This window comes from Taeniopygia guttata, chromosome 29 (genome assembly GCF_048771995.1).
Source record: "Taeniopygia guttata chromosome 29, bTaeGut7.mat, whole genome shotgun sequence".
NCBI classification, from domain to species: domain Eukaryota; kingdom Metazoa; phylum Chordata; class Aves; order Passeriformes; family Estrildidae; genus Taeniopygia; species Taeniopygia guttata.
In genome coordinates, this window is record NC_133054.1 from 1398166 (window position 1) to 1412822 (window position 14657).

The window sequence follows — 14657 nt, forward strand, 5'->3', positions numbered from 1 at the left end:
ATCTCACCAATGGCACAACTGCCCAGCCCACAAGGAAAAGAAAGAACAAGCTATAAAGTTCTTCAAATATTTGTCCCACTTTACTGCAAGAGTCGAGCTGCACACACGGTGTGGGAAGCCAAGAGAAGCTGCAGCTGGTGGCACATCTTGTGACAGAAACTGCTTAAAGCTTCCTCATTCTCCAGCAAAGGTTCTTGGAAAGAGCAAACAGGACTGTGGAGAAGATTCTGGGAAAACTGAAAGAGTTTTTAAGAAATGAAATGAAAATGGAAAGAAATAATCCAAGATGTTTTTCTCTGTTTATTTTTATGCTCCCCTTTTCCATCTTACACTACTTCCCCATCCCATTAATTGCAAATGGATCTCACTTCTAAGATCCACAATTTGGCATGTTTTAGACACTCTAAAATAGCATGAGCTACACACATTTTACCTTCCCCTGTTTTTTTTTGGTTTTTTTTTTTTTTTTTTGGAAATCAATGATGGATAGGTACGTGCAGTTCTTGGGTCAGGTACAAATTCAGCATTCAGGGAATGCGCTCCGATAGCGTTTGACCCTCAGCAGGGACAGTGCACAGCAGCGGCCGAGGGGATTCCTGTGTCCCTGGGCAGGAGTCAGGACTCTGGATCTGGGCTCAACACTGCAAAGTTCCCGTGTTTGGACAGAGGAAGGGGCTGTCCCCGGGGCACGCGGGGCTCGGCCGTGGGGCGAGCGGGGAACGGACACGCGGACAAACGGCCTCGGTGCTTCAGTTGCAGAGGCAGCAGCGGCGGCGGCGGCAGCAGCGGCGGCAGCAGCGGCAGCGAAAGCAGTTTTTCTCTTCTTTCTCTTTCTCTTCTTTCTCTCCGGCTGTGGGACACCTTCCTCTCGGTGTCCCTCACCCGCTGTCCCTCCCCTCTCCCCGCCTCCTTCTCCCCCATGCCGGGCCGGGCCATGCCCCCGGCCCGCCCCCGGCCCCGGGCGGGGCTGCCCCGTCCCCGTCCCCGCCCGCCCCGCCGCGGTCTCGCCTCCGCCCGGCTCTGGGCGTGCTGGCGGTGGCGCTGCTGGGCGGGCATCAGTGCCTGGGGCTGGGGCGGCATCGCCGCCCTTTGGCTCCGCCTGGCCCGAGCCCGGCCCCGGCCCCGGCGCAGGCTCCGGCCCCGGCCCCGGCCCCGGCCCCGGCCCCGGCTCCTCCCGGGCCCCGGCTCCTCCCGGGCCCCGCGGAGGACACACGCGGCACGGCCGCGCCCGCCGCCTCCGCCGCGGCTTCCCCGGCCCGAGCTCCGCCGCTCAGCAGCGCGGCCGCCGGCCCCGAGCCTCCCGTGTCCCGTTCCCGAGACCGAAGGCCTGGGGATGGCCGGCCCGAGGCGGTTGAGGGGCGCTCGGGGGCCGCTCCTGGCCCCGGGCCGAGCGCTGACAGCCGCGTCCCGCCCGCAGGGAAGGCGCAGGAGGCGCTGCAGCAGCGCTACCGAGTGGGTTCGCTGCTGGGGCGCGGCGGCTTCGGCAGCGTCTTCGCAGCCACGCGGCTCTCGGACGGTGCCCCGGTGAGCGGCGGGGCCGGCGGCGGGCGCAGGAGGAGGAGGAGGAGGAGGAGGAGATGGAAGAGAAGGAGGAGGAGAAAGGAGGGAGAGGAGGAGGAGGAGGATGGAGGAGGAGGAGGAGGATGGAGGAAGAGAAGGAGGAGGGAGGAAGGAGGATGGGGCTCGGCAGGGCGGGCAGCGAGCTGAGCCGGGTGGTGCCTTTGGTTTGCAGGTGGCCATCAAAAGGGTGCCACGGAACCGCGTCCGGCACTGGGACGAGCTGGTGAGTGAGCGGGGCCAGCGGGAACAGCCGGGCCGTGCCGGGCGGGGATGAGGCGAGGCCCGGCATGGGGGAAGCCACCAGGACCCCTCGATGGGGAGCGGGCGTGGGGCCAGCGCAGGGCGCAGAGCATCCCGGGCTGGCTGAGGGGTTCCCCAGCCCTGGCAGGACATCAGTCCCACTGGTGGCACCGTGGTCCTCCCGCAGCCTGAAGGCACCAGCGCACCCCTGGAGATCGTGCTGCTGGACAAGGTGTCCACTGGCTTCCCTGGTGTGGTCCAGCTGCTGGAGTGGCTTGAGCTCCCCAACAACATCGTGATGGTGCTGGAGCGGCCGGAGCGGTCTCAGGACCTCCTGCATTTCATTCGGGCACGGAGGTTCCTGTCTGAAGAGGTGGCACGGCAGCTGTTCCGCCAGGTGCTGGAGGCCGTGCGGCACTGCACCAGCCGAGGGGTCCTGCACCGCGACATCAAACCAGAGAACATCCTGGTTGACCTGGCCACTGGCCAGGCAAAATTGATCGACTTTGGCTGTGGCACCTACCTGCAAGACACAGCCTACACTCACTTTGCAGGTGAGCCCGGGCAGGGGTGTGCTCCCGGTCCCGCCATCTCATGGCCCAACATCTCACAGGCCAAGCTGGGTGTGGCAGCGAGGATTCTCCCTTTTGCTGCCAGTCAGGGTACTGAGCCTTCCCCTGAGTTGCTTTTGAGCGGGGCTGGGTGGGGAGGCATCTTCCAGCCCCGCTGGCAGCCTTTGCCCACCACTCTGCCTGGGGCTGGGGTTGGAGCAGCAGTAGCCAGCCTGACAAAAGCACCCGTGGGTGGGGGTAGCAAAGGAGGGGGCCAGCACCAGTGCACCAGCCAGTTTGGTGTGCAGGCGAGAGGAAGGGCTTGGGCTGCTCCACTCACCTTGTTTGCCTTGGCTTCATAATATTTTTGGGGCACTGCAGGCAGGGAGGATAAGGACATGTTTTTTTCCCCCAGCCCTGAGTGGGTTTTTGCTTTACATGTCATGGTCAGGCCTTGCTGGGTCTTCTGCTGCCCTCTTCCATCACCAGTGGCTTCTTGTCCAGCCCTGAGTTTGTACACAAGTCCCAGGTGCTGGCGAGAGTGCAGCAGTCGCCCCGTGTGCCACTGGGGCAGCCCCTGCACGCCCAGGGATGCTGGGGCCAGGCTCTGGGAGCAGCAGCATCCCCCTGATGAACTCCATCTGTATTCCACAGGAACGCTGTCATACAGCCCCCCAGAATGGACCCACTTGGGCTGGTACCATGGCGAGGCAGCAACGATCTGGTCCCTGGGCATCCTGCTGCACCAGATGGTCTGCGGGCAGCACCCTTTCAGGAGGGGCCGGAAGATCAGCTGGGACCATCAGCTCTCGCTGCCACAGCGGCTCTCTCCAGGTGGATCCTCATCTCTGGCCACGGGGGAATACCAGTGCTGGGAGACAGCAGCAGCTCGTGAGCATCTCGCTCTGGCAGCTGCTGAGGAGGTGCCACATGTCCTGCTCTCCTGCTCTCCTCCACAACAGGGAATTGATGGGAAAGTTTAGGCCCAGCTCAGAGCACAAAAGCAGCATGGCCTGGGCATGGGAAGAGTGGGGCAAAGCAGACAGGAGCCTTCTCTAGCTGACCGGTGGTTTCTGGTTTCTCTGCCCAGAGTGCCAAGATCTTATCAGGTGGTGTTTATCCATGCACTTCTTTGACAGACCGTCCTTAGAAGACCTGGTCTGTGATCCTTGGATACAGGATATTCACCTGCCATAGAAAAAGGGAGAGAGCCACATGCACACTTTGCTCCAGGGCCCTGGTAAGTTACAGGTCCACACATGCCCTGGCAATCAGAAGCAAGGAAACCCAGAATTTTTCCCTGCCCTTTATCAATGCACTGGGATTGTTGGGTGGGAACACGCAGCCCTTGTGCTGGAGCTGAGCTGCTCTGCCCAGCATTGGTGGCTGCCATCAGAGCTGGTTTTGCTTGTCCTGGTTCGCTGACAGCTGGGGCCCTGGGCAGAACCCTGACAGCCTGGTCTGACCCCCAGGGAAGGAGAAGGAGCTCCTGGAGAAGCTGTACCAGGTGGGGCTGCTGCTGCTGCTGGGGACAGAGAGGGCAACATCAAGGATGACAACCTCTTCCTCAAGTTGGCCACTGGCAGCTGAAGATGACGGACTTCTGGCACCATCTTCAAAGCCAGGCTCCACAGCGAATTCGCAGATGAGTCCACAGCCGGGGAAATGCTCCCAGATTTGGGCATTGCTCAGACTGGCTGGGAACAAAAGTTTCTCCCTTTGCTGAGGCAGATGCAACTTCAGTCGGCTGCCCAGCTGCTTTTTGGCAGGGCTGGGGGCATGGGTTGGGGTGGATACAAAATGGGAGTGGGCTCCTGGCCCTGCCAACAGCCCCCAGCACCCAGCATGGCCTGGGCTGAGGCTGGGGCTGGGGCTGGGGCAGCCAGCCCGGCACAGAGAAACCCCCATGGCGGGAGCAGAGGTGGGACTGCAGAACCTGTGCAGGGGCTGCTTTGCTTTGCAGGCAAGGAAGGGCTTGGGCTGCTCCACTGCCCTTGTTTGCTTTGGGATCACTGTTATTTTGTGGGGGCAGTGTAGGAGGGAAGAGAGAAAGTGTGGCCTTCTCTCCCCCATGGGTGGGATTTTCCCTAGCATGTAGGGGTTGGGCCTTCCTCAGACCTCTGACAGAGATAAGAGTTTTTTTCTTGTTTCCCCTTGTCTCTAATCTCTTTTCAACAGTTTGTTGTTTGTTTTTCTAGAGGAAGCGTTCTATGTAAGGTCCAGTCGGGATTGGGAAGTGCCTGGGAGCAGCTGCAGCGTGGATGGGCCGTGCCCTTGGAGAAGGCTGAGGACATCGTTTGGGACCAGCTTTTCTCCCAGCGGAGGATGGCGTGAGGTGAGTCCCCGTCTGCTTGGCATGGTGGGATCAGAGCTTTTGGGAGACAGCAACAAGCACAAGGAGGCTCCTGCTCTGGGCAGCTGCTGAGGGGCTGGATGTGCTGTGGCTGGCTGCAGGCTGGGAATGTCCTGCCCTCCTGCTCTGCTCCCAAAGGCAGCAGTGATGGGCAGCTCTGGGCACAGCTCTGGGCACGGCCAGCATGGCCTGGGCTCTGTGGGCAGCTGGGACAAGGGGACAGCAGCCTTCAGCTGACGGGTGGTTTCTGGTTTCTCTCCTTGCAGCCGGGCTCTGCGGGTGCTGAGGCTGCTCTGGGCTCTGCCAGGGCTCTGCTGGGCTCTGCCCCGGGCACAGCTGGGCTGGCTGTGCCCTCACATTGCTCTGACAGCTTTGCATCAGACGAGCCCGTTGGAGCACAGTGCCTGAGCTTTCTGCTTTGGCAGGTGAGTGAGACTCCCCTGCAGGCCAGGAGATTGCAGCTGGGGACACACATCCAATTGGCAAGGACCCAAACTCTCCATAGTCCCAGCTGAACCCCTGAATCTCCGCAGGAACGCCTGGATCTCCACTATTCATTCTTCATTTCTTTTTGGCTGGAATTGTGCAGTTGCACTTTCTTCCTCCTCTAGAAGTGCCACGAGTGGGCCAAACCTTGCAAATGAGCCGTGTTCCTGAGGCAGTGCAGTCTGGAGCTGATGGATGGAGAATTGCCCTTCCTACTTCCAAACCAGAGCAAAAAGCCGTAAGTGGGATTTTTCATCCGTAAGAAACCCCTGACAATTTCAGAGGGAATGTGCAGCTCATTCCCAGAGTGAGAAGGAAGGTCATCTTCTAAAGGATTTGAGGCTTGACAGAGTTGAGATTCCCAGTCCTGCCTGGAGCTGGAAGGGCCCCAATCAATTTCCTATTGCTTCGACCACAATTTAAAATAACAATGTTGGAAACAAACCCCCAAAACTGTAAAAAAGGCTGCTGAGGTCAGTAAGATGGATCCATGCCATCAGCACATTTACAATGTAAATAACTGAGTTCTTTTTTTAAAAAGATCATTTACCTCTTAATGCAAAGTTACAGAAGTTGTTTCACTAACACTTGGATTTTATTTGTATCTTTTACAATTCATCTAATTGTATTTTTTTTCTTTTTCCTTTTTTTTTCTTTAAGCAGAGGTCCTGGCCCTCTTCCAGCCAAAAGGGAAAGGGCCCCACCAAGCCTTGTTACCCACAGACAACATGGTAAAGCTGAACACTAAAGGACCTTGGGGGCATTATTCTGGAATTAAAAAGTTGCCAGCTCCATGGACAACAGAATTATTGTTCCTAACCTGAATGACATTGAGCAAAAAGAATGAAGAACGGTGTCACTAAAGTACTACTGACGTTTGCCAAAACACCTCCAGAGTTTCACCAAGGCATCAGTCATCAAAATGTTTTGGAAATGTAAAGACCAAGGTAGCCAAAGCACACAGTGTCACTAATTGCTGGGTATGTTCTCAGCTGAAGTTGGGAGGAATGGGGTTCCCTTGGAGGGCCCACCCTGTGGGGTGGCCAGAACTCTGTCAATGGGCTCTGCCTCGTAACGGAGTCAATGAAGGGACAGTTAGAGAAACCTGTGCTGTGGGACACGGGAATACAACGATCAGTGTGACAGGATTCACTCAGATTTCCCGTCAGGAGAAACCAAACCCTGTTACAGTTATAGAGGCTACAGTGTCAGAAGATTTCTGTGCTTTACCATCACTCCCAATGTCAGTAGAACTTGGGGTGCTGCAGCTGGTCAGTGTCAGTGTCACACCGCTCCCAGCTGCAGGGCCCCCATTTAGGGTCCTTCAGCAACGACCACATGGAAGACTTAGGGCCCAGAGAACATTTTCCACCCAAAGAGTGCCTTGGGTTTCCGAAAGCAAAGGATTCTGATTCACCTGTGCCCCATGTGCGCTGCCCCGCCCCATGGAGTTGACATGAATGAGCTGAATGGATTACTAGAAGAGGTAGTAAATGATACTGTTGAAATGCCCATTAGCACATCCTACGAGCTCCAACAAACACAAATGGGGACTCCAGAGAACCGCATGGCCTTGGATTATCTGCTTGCTGGCCAAGGAGGAACCTGGGCTATCAGGGGACGGGGATGTTGCACTGCTAGCAGTGACAGGTTTGAAGGCCAACAGCCAGGAATCACCTTGACAGAAAGAGCAGTAGAAGAGTGGCAGAAGAAAATTCTTCTTGGTGGGATTGGCTTAGTGGCTGCCAAATTAGAGGCTGCTGTGAAATGCATTCGTGGCAGGGCCTGTCATCATTGCAGTGTGTGCACTTGGTGAGTTGCTGTGACACTTTGTGCTGGGAAGTGGAGTACTGAGACCTTTCTTAAAAGAGACAGTCTCAAGAAAAGAGAGGCTTTTGATAAACAACAGAGAATAGCAACTATTTAGGCATGTTTTAAAAGGAACGTGAATAGCTCTGAGTAATGAAGTTAAACTGCACTTAATTGTAGAACAAGAGGAGATGCCTTTATGCCTAATACCTAAATCTAAGCTGTGTTACTGAAAGAATTGTTACAAAGGTTGTAGTTGATTGTAGGTCTCAGGACCGATCAAAGTACCAAGGCCTGAACAGGTTGTGATCAAGGCCTGAACAGGCCCTGAGGCAAAGCTCACCTCTAGATGAACCTTCCAAGCAAATGTTGTATTTGTATCCACTCATTAAGGAAGCATGATTAACAGCACGATCAATGCATGTGTTCCTTGATAAAACATGGATTTATCTTTCTGTATTTAGAAACAGACAAGGCCCCATCTGGCCTTGTGTGGGGGTGAAGGATCAAAGTCAACTCCCTTGGTTCCTCCTTCAGCCCTGGCCAGGCTTTGGGAGAAAGCAGTCAGGAGAATGAAAGCAGATGTTCTCGCAGTGGCAGTGATGCCAGCTTGTTTGTTTAACAGTGTAAAAGCTGGGTCCTCTCACAGCTTTGGGGCTGGAGCCTCATTGCTTGCAGAGGTGGAGGCACCTGCAGGAATTCCCAGTGTCTGGGAGTGGCTCTCCAGTCCTTGGCTTCCCCCAGCTGATGTGTGGCTGTGGATGATGGTAAAGCCTGAGGCTAACTGGTGATGGATCTTTCCTTAATCCCTCCAGGCAATCTCTGGTAGCAATGACTGGATGCATTGCTGAGCTTCTTTTGTAATGCTTTGCTAATGATGATGTGCTTTGTTGAGCTTATCCTTTTGTAATTCTTTGCAGCTGTGCATGATATAAATGACACAATTCCTTCAGTTGGTGTCTGTGTCTTTGGTGCTGACCCTGCCCACTGGTGAGACAGGGCCCCCTCCAGCCTAGAGTGTTACCTAGGAAGAGAAAAGCCATCACTCCAAATGTCCCCCCTTCCTCCTTGTTCCCCCTACTTTATACCCTGAGTGTGATGCCCTATGGTCTGGGGTATCCCCGGGGTCAGTGGGGGTCACCTGTCCTGGCTGTGTCCCCTCCCAAGCTCCCCCGCAGCCCCAGCCCCTCTCCAGCGTGGCCAGAGGAGGGGCAGGCCAGGCTTTGGCTCAGTGGGAGCTCAGCAAGAACAAAAGCATCTCTGTGTGCCCAGCCCTGTGCTCAGCACCCGGCCCAGCAGCAGCGTCTCAGTGAATGCTTGTGAATGGAGTCCTCCCTCCTTTGTCCAGGTGGTTTCAACATTGTGTTGCAATCCCTGTCGCTGGCTTGTGTGTTTTTAAAAACTTCTTAGAAGAGTATCTTAACAGTACATAACGATAAAATATATGACAATTTTATTTGCACAAATTGTCATATCCATATAGCAGCATCTTTTAATAATTTTGACTATGTTTAAATGAGATCACCAAGAGAGACTATAGCTCTGCACAGACATGTGCAGGCATGCCTAGGAATTTGGCTTGCCTGCAGTTTATCTGTCCCAGTTAAAGGCAGATGCAGCCTTTTGCTTCCATGGACATTGATGAGCTGGTAGATGTGCTAACAGGGAGAGAGCTCACACACAGCAACTGGTCCTGATCTAATCACACACATTCTTACAGTGCTGTTTGGCTCCAACTCGCCCAACTGCAGGAATATTTTCAGTTTTCCTTTCTACCTCCTTGGACAGGGATCACCCAAGTTTGGGTAATCAAGCCGTTTGCAGTTTGCCACTTCTCCCCAGTCTGTGGCTAAAGAGGGGAATTACAGGATGGGAAAAGTGGCTTAGGCTGCAATTCTGCTTTGCAGATGAGAAGGAGCTTCCCTGGAGTACCTGCAAACATACTGGGAATGCTGGTGAGTGACTCAGAAAGCCCGGCAGGTACTGAAGCCTCCCTCCCTCCCTTTCTTCCTCCCTTTCTCCCTTTCTCCCTTTCTCCCTTTCTCCCTTTCTCCCTTTCTCCCTTTCTCCCTTTCTCCCTTTCTCCCTCCCTCCCTCCCTCCCTCCCTCCCTCCCTCCCTCCCTCCCTCCCTCCCTCCCTCCCTCCCTCCCTCCCTCCCTCCCTCCCTCCCTCCCTCCCTCCCTCCCTCCCTTCTTTCCTTCCTTCCTCCCTTCCTTCCTTCCTTCTCTCCCTTTCCCTTTCCCTTTCCCTTTCCCTTTCCCTTTCCCTTTCCCTTTCCCTTTCCCTTTCCCTTTCCCTTTCCCTTTCCCTTTCCCTGTCTCTTTCTCTTTCTCCTTCTTTCTCTTTCTCTTTTCCTTTCCCTTTCTCATACTCTTTCCTTCCCTTCCCTTTCTTTCCTTCTTTCCTTCCTTCTTTCCCCAGATAAAACTCACTTTCAGATCTGATCATCTTTTATTCCTTTCCTCCTTCTCCCTTCTAGACTCTTTACAGTTTGTCCCTAGACATCTTGTTGAAAAGCTTCAGAACAACAGGCGTGGTATCACAGGCAGAGGATGGGGATCAGCCTCTGAGTCTTGCCTACCCTCTTCTACCGCTTTTCTCCTTTCCTACAGCCCAAAGTGAGAATTCTAATTTTTGGCAACAGTATCTCGTTGATTTTTATGGTCTGACATTTTCCTTATCCCTTAATTCTTTGCCTGAGTTCTGCTGCTGCACCACACAAGCTCCCTTTATCGCTGAGCATTCTCCACTTGTCTCTATCAGATGTCAAGCTATTGATTCGGAGGTGATGTCAAGGTCATTTGGGATTCTGACACTTTCCTTGAGAGTTCTCCTTGGGAATGCTTGGAGATTTTGGTGACTTTTGGCCAGACACAAATGTCCTAGTTATGTTCTATTTCCTCTTGACAGCTGTACCAGGGAACAATGTTTTAATGGGAATAATTTAAATTTTTAATATGTCGGTCCCTGAATAAAGAATGTTCAAGACTGAAGAAATTCTAAACACTATCATACTTAATGCAATCCTTATCCTACCCTATCTCTTCTTTCTCTTGGATTTTGAAGAAGATCAAAGGAATGATTTATTCACAGTCTTTGTAAGTGAGCGCTAGCAGTTATGTTCAATGTGCTAATCATGTGCAGCAGCAAAGCAGAAATGGAAACTGGACTATCTGCAAATGTTTCCTCTTTTTTCCCCCATGCCTTCTGATTACTCTGTGGATGCAGCATCCCACAAAATATGTGAAGTTTACATAGAGAGCAACAGACAGAACAAGTTTCAACAAGAATTCCTTTCTTCCTGGCTGAAGTGTACAAACCCGGCAACTGTGCTCCCAACACAAGCTGCAGTTTCCATGCCTCCTGTACATGTGCTTGTGGTTTTGTGGGGCTTTTCAAAACAAACTGGGCTGAATCACACTGCAGGAGCTTCCCAGGCTGTGTCCTTGGCCAAGCCTGGAACAGCAGACTCACACCAAAACCTCTTGCCTGCAGGCAGGTAGGGATAGCAATTGTTTACTCACTTGCACGAATCACGAGGGGGTTTTCCCTTCACTTTATAGTTCCATATGGTGATGCTTCTCCTGTTGGGCACTCTCAGCCTCTTCTCATGCACCCAAACTGCCTCCAGGAGCGCATCCTCCATCCTCTGACCCACCCCAGCCACCTTTGGGCATGAGATCCTGCTCACTCCCACTCCTGTTCCCTTCTCTGGAGCCACACTCATCCTGCCTATCACACCGTCCTGCACTTCCACCTAATTTTGTATCCCGACTTTTAATTATGGCAGGTGGGCCAGAATTTCTACACGAGAGACAGAAGAAGTGACCCAAGAGATCTCCAAGAGACACAAAAAGTGTGTCTTGCTCTGACAGTCAGCTGAAGGATTTGCTCTCCCAGTGCCTGCATTTCCCAGAACACACCCCAGCCTCTCCAGGCAGTGATTTTCCCACATCCCAAACCCCTCACTGTCCATTTCCAGCCCGCCCAGAAATGAGGTCCTCATGGCACTCGTACCCCAGGTACCAAGACAGACAAAACCAGCCAGCATTGACAGGTTTGGTTTCGTTCCAAGGGGTAATTTCTGTTCTTTTTCTAACATCTACATCACCAAGGATTTAATCTATACTCCTGTGGGTCTCAGATTCAGTCAAATAAAGAAATGGAGAGTTTCTAGCCAGGCAGAAGCCTGGGAAAGAGTTGGGAAAGAATGTAAATAAAAGAGCGGTGTATTTTGAATAAACCAGAGTTTTACTCTCAGCAGTCTTCTGAGTCAGTCTTCTCATTCCCGTCCTGCCTCGACAGCGACATACTCCTGAAGCAACTGATGACCACACAAAACGTTCATTTTACAGGAGGTCCCGCTCTGCCCTTGGAATTCCTTGGAAAAAATCCACCCTCACCCAAACCTGGTCTTCCTCCTCCAGTCAGTTTTTCTTTAGTTCAAAAAAAAAAAGGTTATTTTATGGAGCTCTGGACAACTGCAGGTGAAAGTACTGCAGAGAGGGCAGCTATAAAAAAAAATGTTGTTAATATTTGGACCATTAACAGAAAAAAAAAAAAAAAAAAAAAAAAAAAAAAAGAGAAAAAACACCCCAGTTGTTCCAGTTTTCCATCAAACTGTGAGCAGCATCCTGCACCTGTGGGTACAGACCAACCTTCATTATGACAACTCTGTGACTCTGTGAAAGTGCATTCGGGTCATTTTGTAATAGCTGTGTCACAGTTACATTATCAACAAGTACAAGCAGAAATGGATTTTTACAGCCTGGAGATTAAATTACATGCCCTCCCCTTGCTACCTCTCTCATGAAAATCCCCGTTACAAACAGCAGGTGCCTTAGAACACAAATCAAGGTGGTGTTTGGTCTGGTCTGTTGACAAATACTACCCAAATATCAACCCCAAACCTCAGCGGGCAGCAGAGGGAGGTCACCTCCCTGTCAAGGAAAAGCAGGCAGTGAATTGCAGCCAGCTTTGAACACAGCTGCTCTCAGGAAATATTCCCGGGATCAGCCCTCCTGACCCTTTGTTATCTCACCCGCCCACATCTTAGCTGGGACTCTGCACTCCCACATTTACATGCAGCATTCCAAGTCACTCCTCCCAAACCAGCTCCTTATCAGCCCTGCCCTGGCTCACAGGTGGCTCTGCTGTCCTTTATGTCCCTCCCCGCTCTGGGGGTGCCACCACAGCCGGGCTCCACCTGAGGAGAGGCTCAGGATAAAGCAGAGGGGTGACGGTGACAAGGCCCAAGTGCTGGGAGGTCACGGCCAGCACCTGCTGATGGCACAGAGAGGGATCCTTCCCTTCAGCTCACCCAGGAACTTTCCATCCCCAGCCCAGAGAGGGAGCAAGGACAGTCACGAGCCATCTGTGACCCGGCAAGTGACGGCCTCGGTGACACCACTGGAGAATGTGGCAAAATGATTTCCTGCTGAATGAAACCCAGAGAGAGCTCGGGAGCACCTTCACCCGGGGGTCACCCAAAAAACTCATGTTGGGGGGATGAATCCCAGAATCCCGGAGTGGGGCAGGGCTAAGGGAGCACAGAGGCTCAGCTGGTGCCACCCCAGGGCCATCCCGAGCACAGGGCACAGCGGGGTGTGCACAGGGCTCTGGAATATCCCCAGCCAGGGAGGACCCACAGCCTCTCTGGGCTCTGCTCCAGTGCCCACAGGGAAGTTCTGCCTCCTGGGCAGGGAATTGCCGGGCTCAGCCCTGCCCGGGGCTCTGAGGCCATTGCTGGGCCTGTAGCAGGGCCTGGGGCTGCTCTGCCCTCCTGCACACAGGGACGGACAGGGACACTCAGGGACACTCAGGGACACCCGGGGACACTCAGGATCACAACAGGGTCACCCAGGCCTGAGGGCCCCTCTCAGCATCTCCTCAGCCCCAGCTCCCTCAGCCTTTCCTGCTCCAGGCCCTTCCTCAGCTCCACAGCTCCCCAGGAGCTCCCTGGCCCTGCTGTCCCAAGGAGCTGGACAAGCACTCCAGCTCTGCCTCCCAGGGCTGACAATGTTTATTTTTAATTCTCAGTGAAGACAACAACCTAGATCCCAGCTGATCCCACCCACCCCACATGGAGCCACTCCTGCCTTCTCTCCTTCCTCAGAGGACAAAACCCCCAGAAATGCTCTTGGCTCCCTTCTCCCAGAGGCCCTGGGGTGGTCAATAGCAATAAAAATATGCCTGCAGAGCTTTCACCCTCAAAGCTTGATTTTCCAGGCACTCTCCTGCAGTTCCTCTGTAATGGCATTTTTTAATGGCCTGGCCAAAGGAACCTAATCTTGCAATTACTCCATTTAAAGCCATGTAATGGGTGAGCAGCTTCCTGGGATATGGGAAAGGAGAAGTGTGGTACAATTGTAATAAAGTGGGAAAATGGAGTAACTACTCACACTAAAAAGGATGAGGAATGAAAAGCAGCATGGTGTGAATTATAGAGAAAGGAATGGGTTTATGACATGCAGCTGAAGGTCTGGCAGCTTTTGAGAGTCACCATTCCCCTCCTGTCCCTTTCACTTGCCATCAGGACAAAAAAAAGAGGAAAAGGAGGGAGTTGGGAGCATCAAATCCACAGGGCTTGCAAAGGGGATCAATTGGGTTTGAGGACAGAGTGAGCAGGGCAAGGGCAAGGCACCTCCAGGGAGATTCTCCTGCTGCATGGCAGCATTCCCAGGAGAAGCTGGCAGCACAAGGCCCTAAAGATGGGGAACAGCTGAGCAACCCCAATTCCCAGGACTGAGATCTCCCTGATCACAGCATGAAAAAGGAGACTGGGGATATTTTTAAAAAATTCATTATTAAGGATATTGCTTGAAAAACAACCAGGGTGATCCTCAGCAGTGCAGGAGGGATGGCAGGAGGGATGAATTCCTGAGGGGAAGGGCTCCTCACTCCAGCTTGCAAAAGCCAAAAGTCAAATCTCCCAGGCTCTGGAATTCAGGAACAATGGGGAAATAGGGATGCCTGGCCCATCCTGCTCAGTTTGGGACACTCGTGTCCCCATGGCCCAGTGCCGTCACCGCCACCCACCCCGACATTCCATCCAAGGGAGCTCTCCCACATCAACCTGGGGGCCCAGCACCACGATGCTCTTCCATATCCCATCCAAAGGCCTCACTGCGCGCTCCGCAGGTCCATGAGGGCACGCTCCAGGCTCCGGGACAGGAGGGGGAAGCGCTTTGGGAAGAGCGTCCGCTTCAGGTCCTCCTGGCGCGTGCTTCTGCCCTTCTTCCTCTTCATGGCGAGGCACCGCCGGCGGCTCCGGAGGGCTCACCCAGCCTTGCCGTGGTGCACATGGCCCAGAGCGCCCCAGCTGCGCTCTCAGCACCAAGGTGAGTGCAGGGCTTCCCAGCGCCCAGCCCAGGCGGGTGGGGACCTTTAGGGTGGAAGGGCTGCAAAGGAGGGAGAGAGGTTTTCAGGGCAGTAGGGCGGGTCGGCAGCACCTCGGAGATCACTCTTCACTGTGCTGCTGGGTGGACTTGGCACTGAAGTAGCTGATGAGAGCCACGTTTTCCAGCCTGCCTGCAGCTCTGAGGGGCACAGAGGTGTAATGGCATCTCCCACCAATGCACTCCCCATCCTGATGTCCCCTGCCAGCCTGGTGGCACCTCCTGGATGCTCTGGGGACAGCTGCAGTGCCAGGGTCCTG

General features: G+C 53.8%; 1 long non-coding RNA gene across 3 annotated transcripts; it reads left to right on the forward strand.

Annotated features, from left to right (window-relative positions):
• The first annotated feature begins 3957 nt into the window (after positions 1–3957).
• LOC140680853 (uncharacterized) lies at positions 3958–11260 on the forward strand. 3 transcript variants are annotated; one of them, XR_012052235.1, is made up of 8 exons: positions 3958–4686; positions 4971–5129; positions 5316–5428; positions 5854–7002; positions 8907–8954; positions 9480–9618; positions 9764–10499; positions 10791–11260. It is a non-coding gene; the product is annotated as an uncharacterized lncRNA (long non-coding RNA). The 3 variants fall into 3 exon arrangements; XR_012052237.1 differs by lacking the exon at positions 9480–9618; XR_012052236.1 differs by lacking the exons at positions 9480–9618; positions 9764–10499.
• The last annotated feature ends 3397 nt before the right edge of the window (positions 11261–14657 follow it).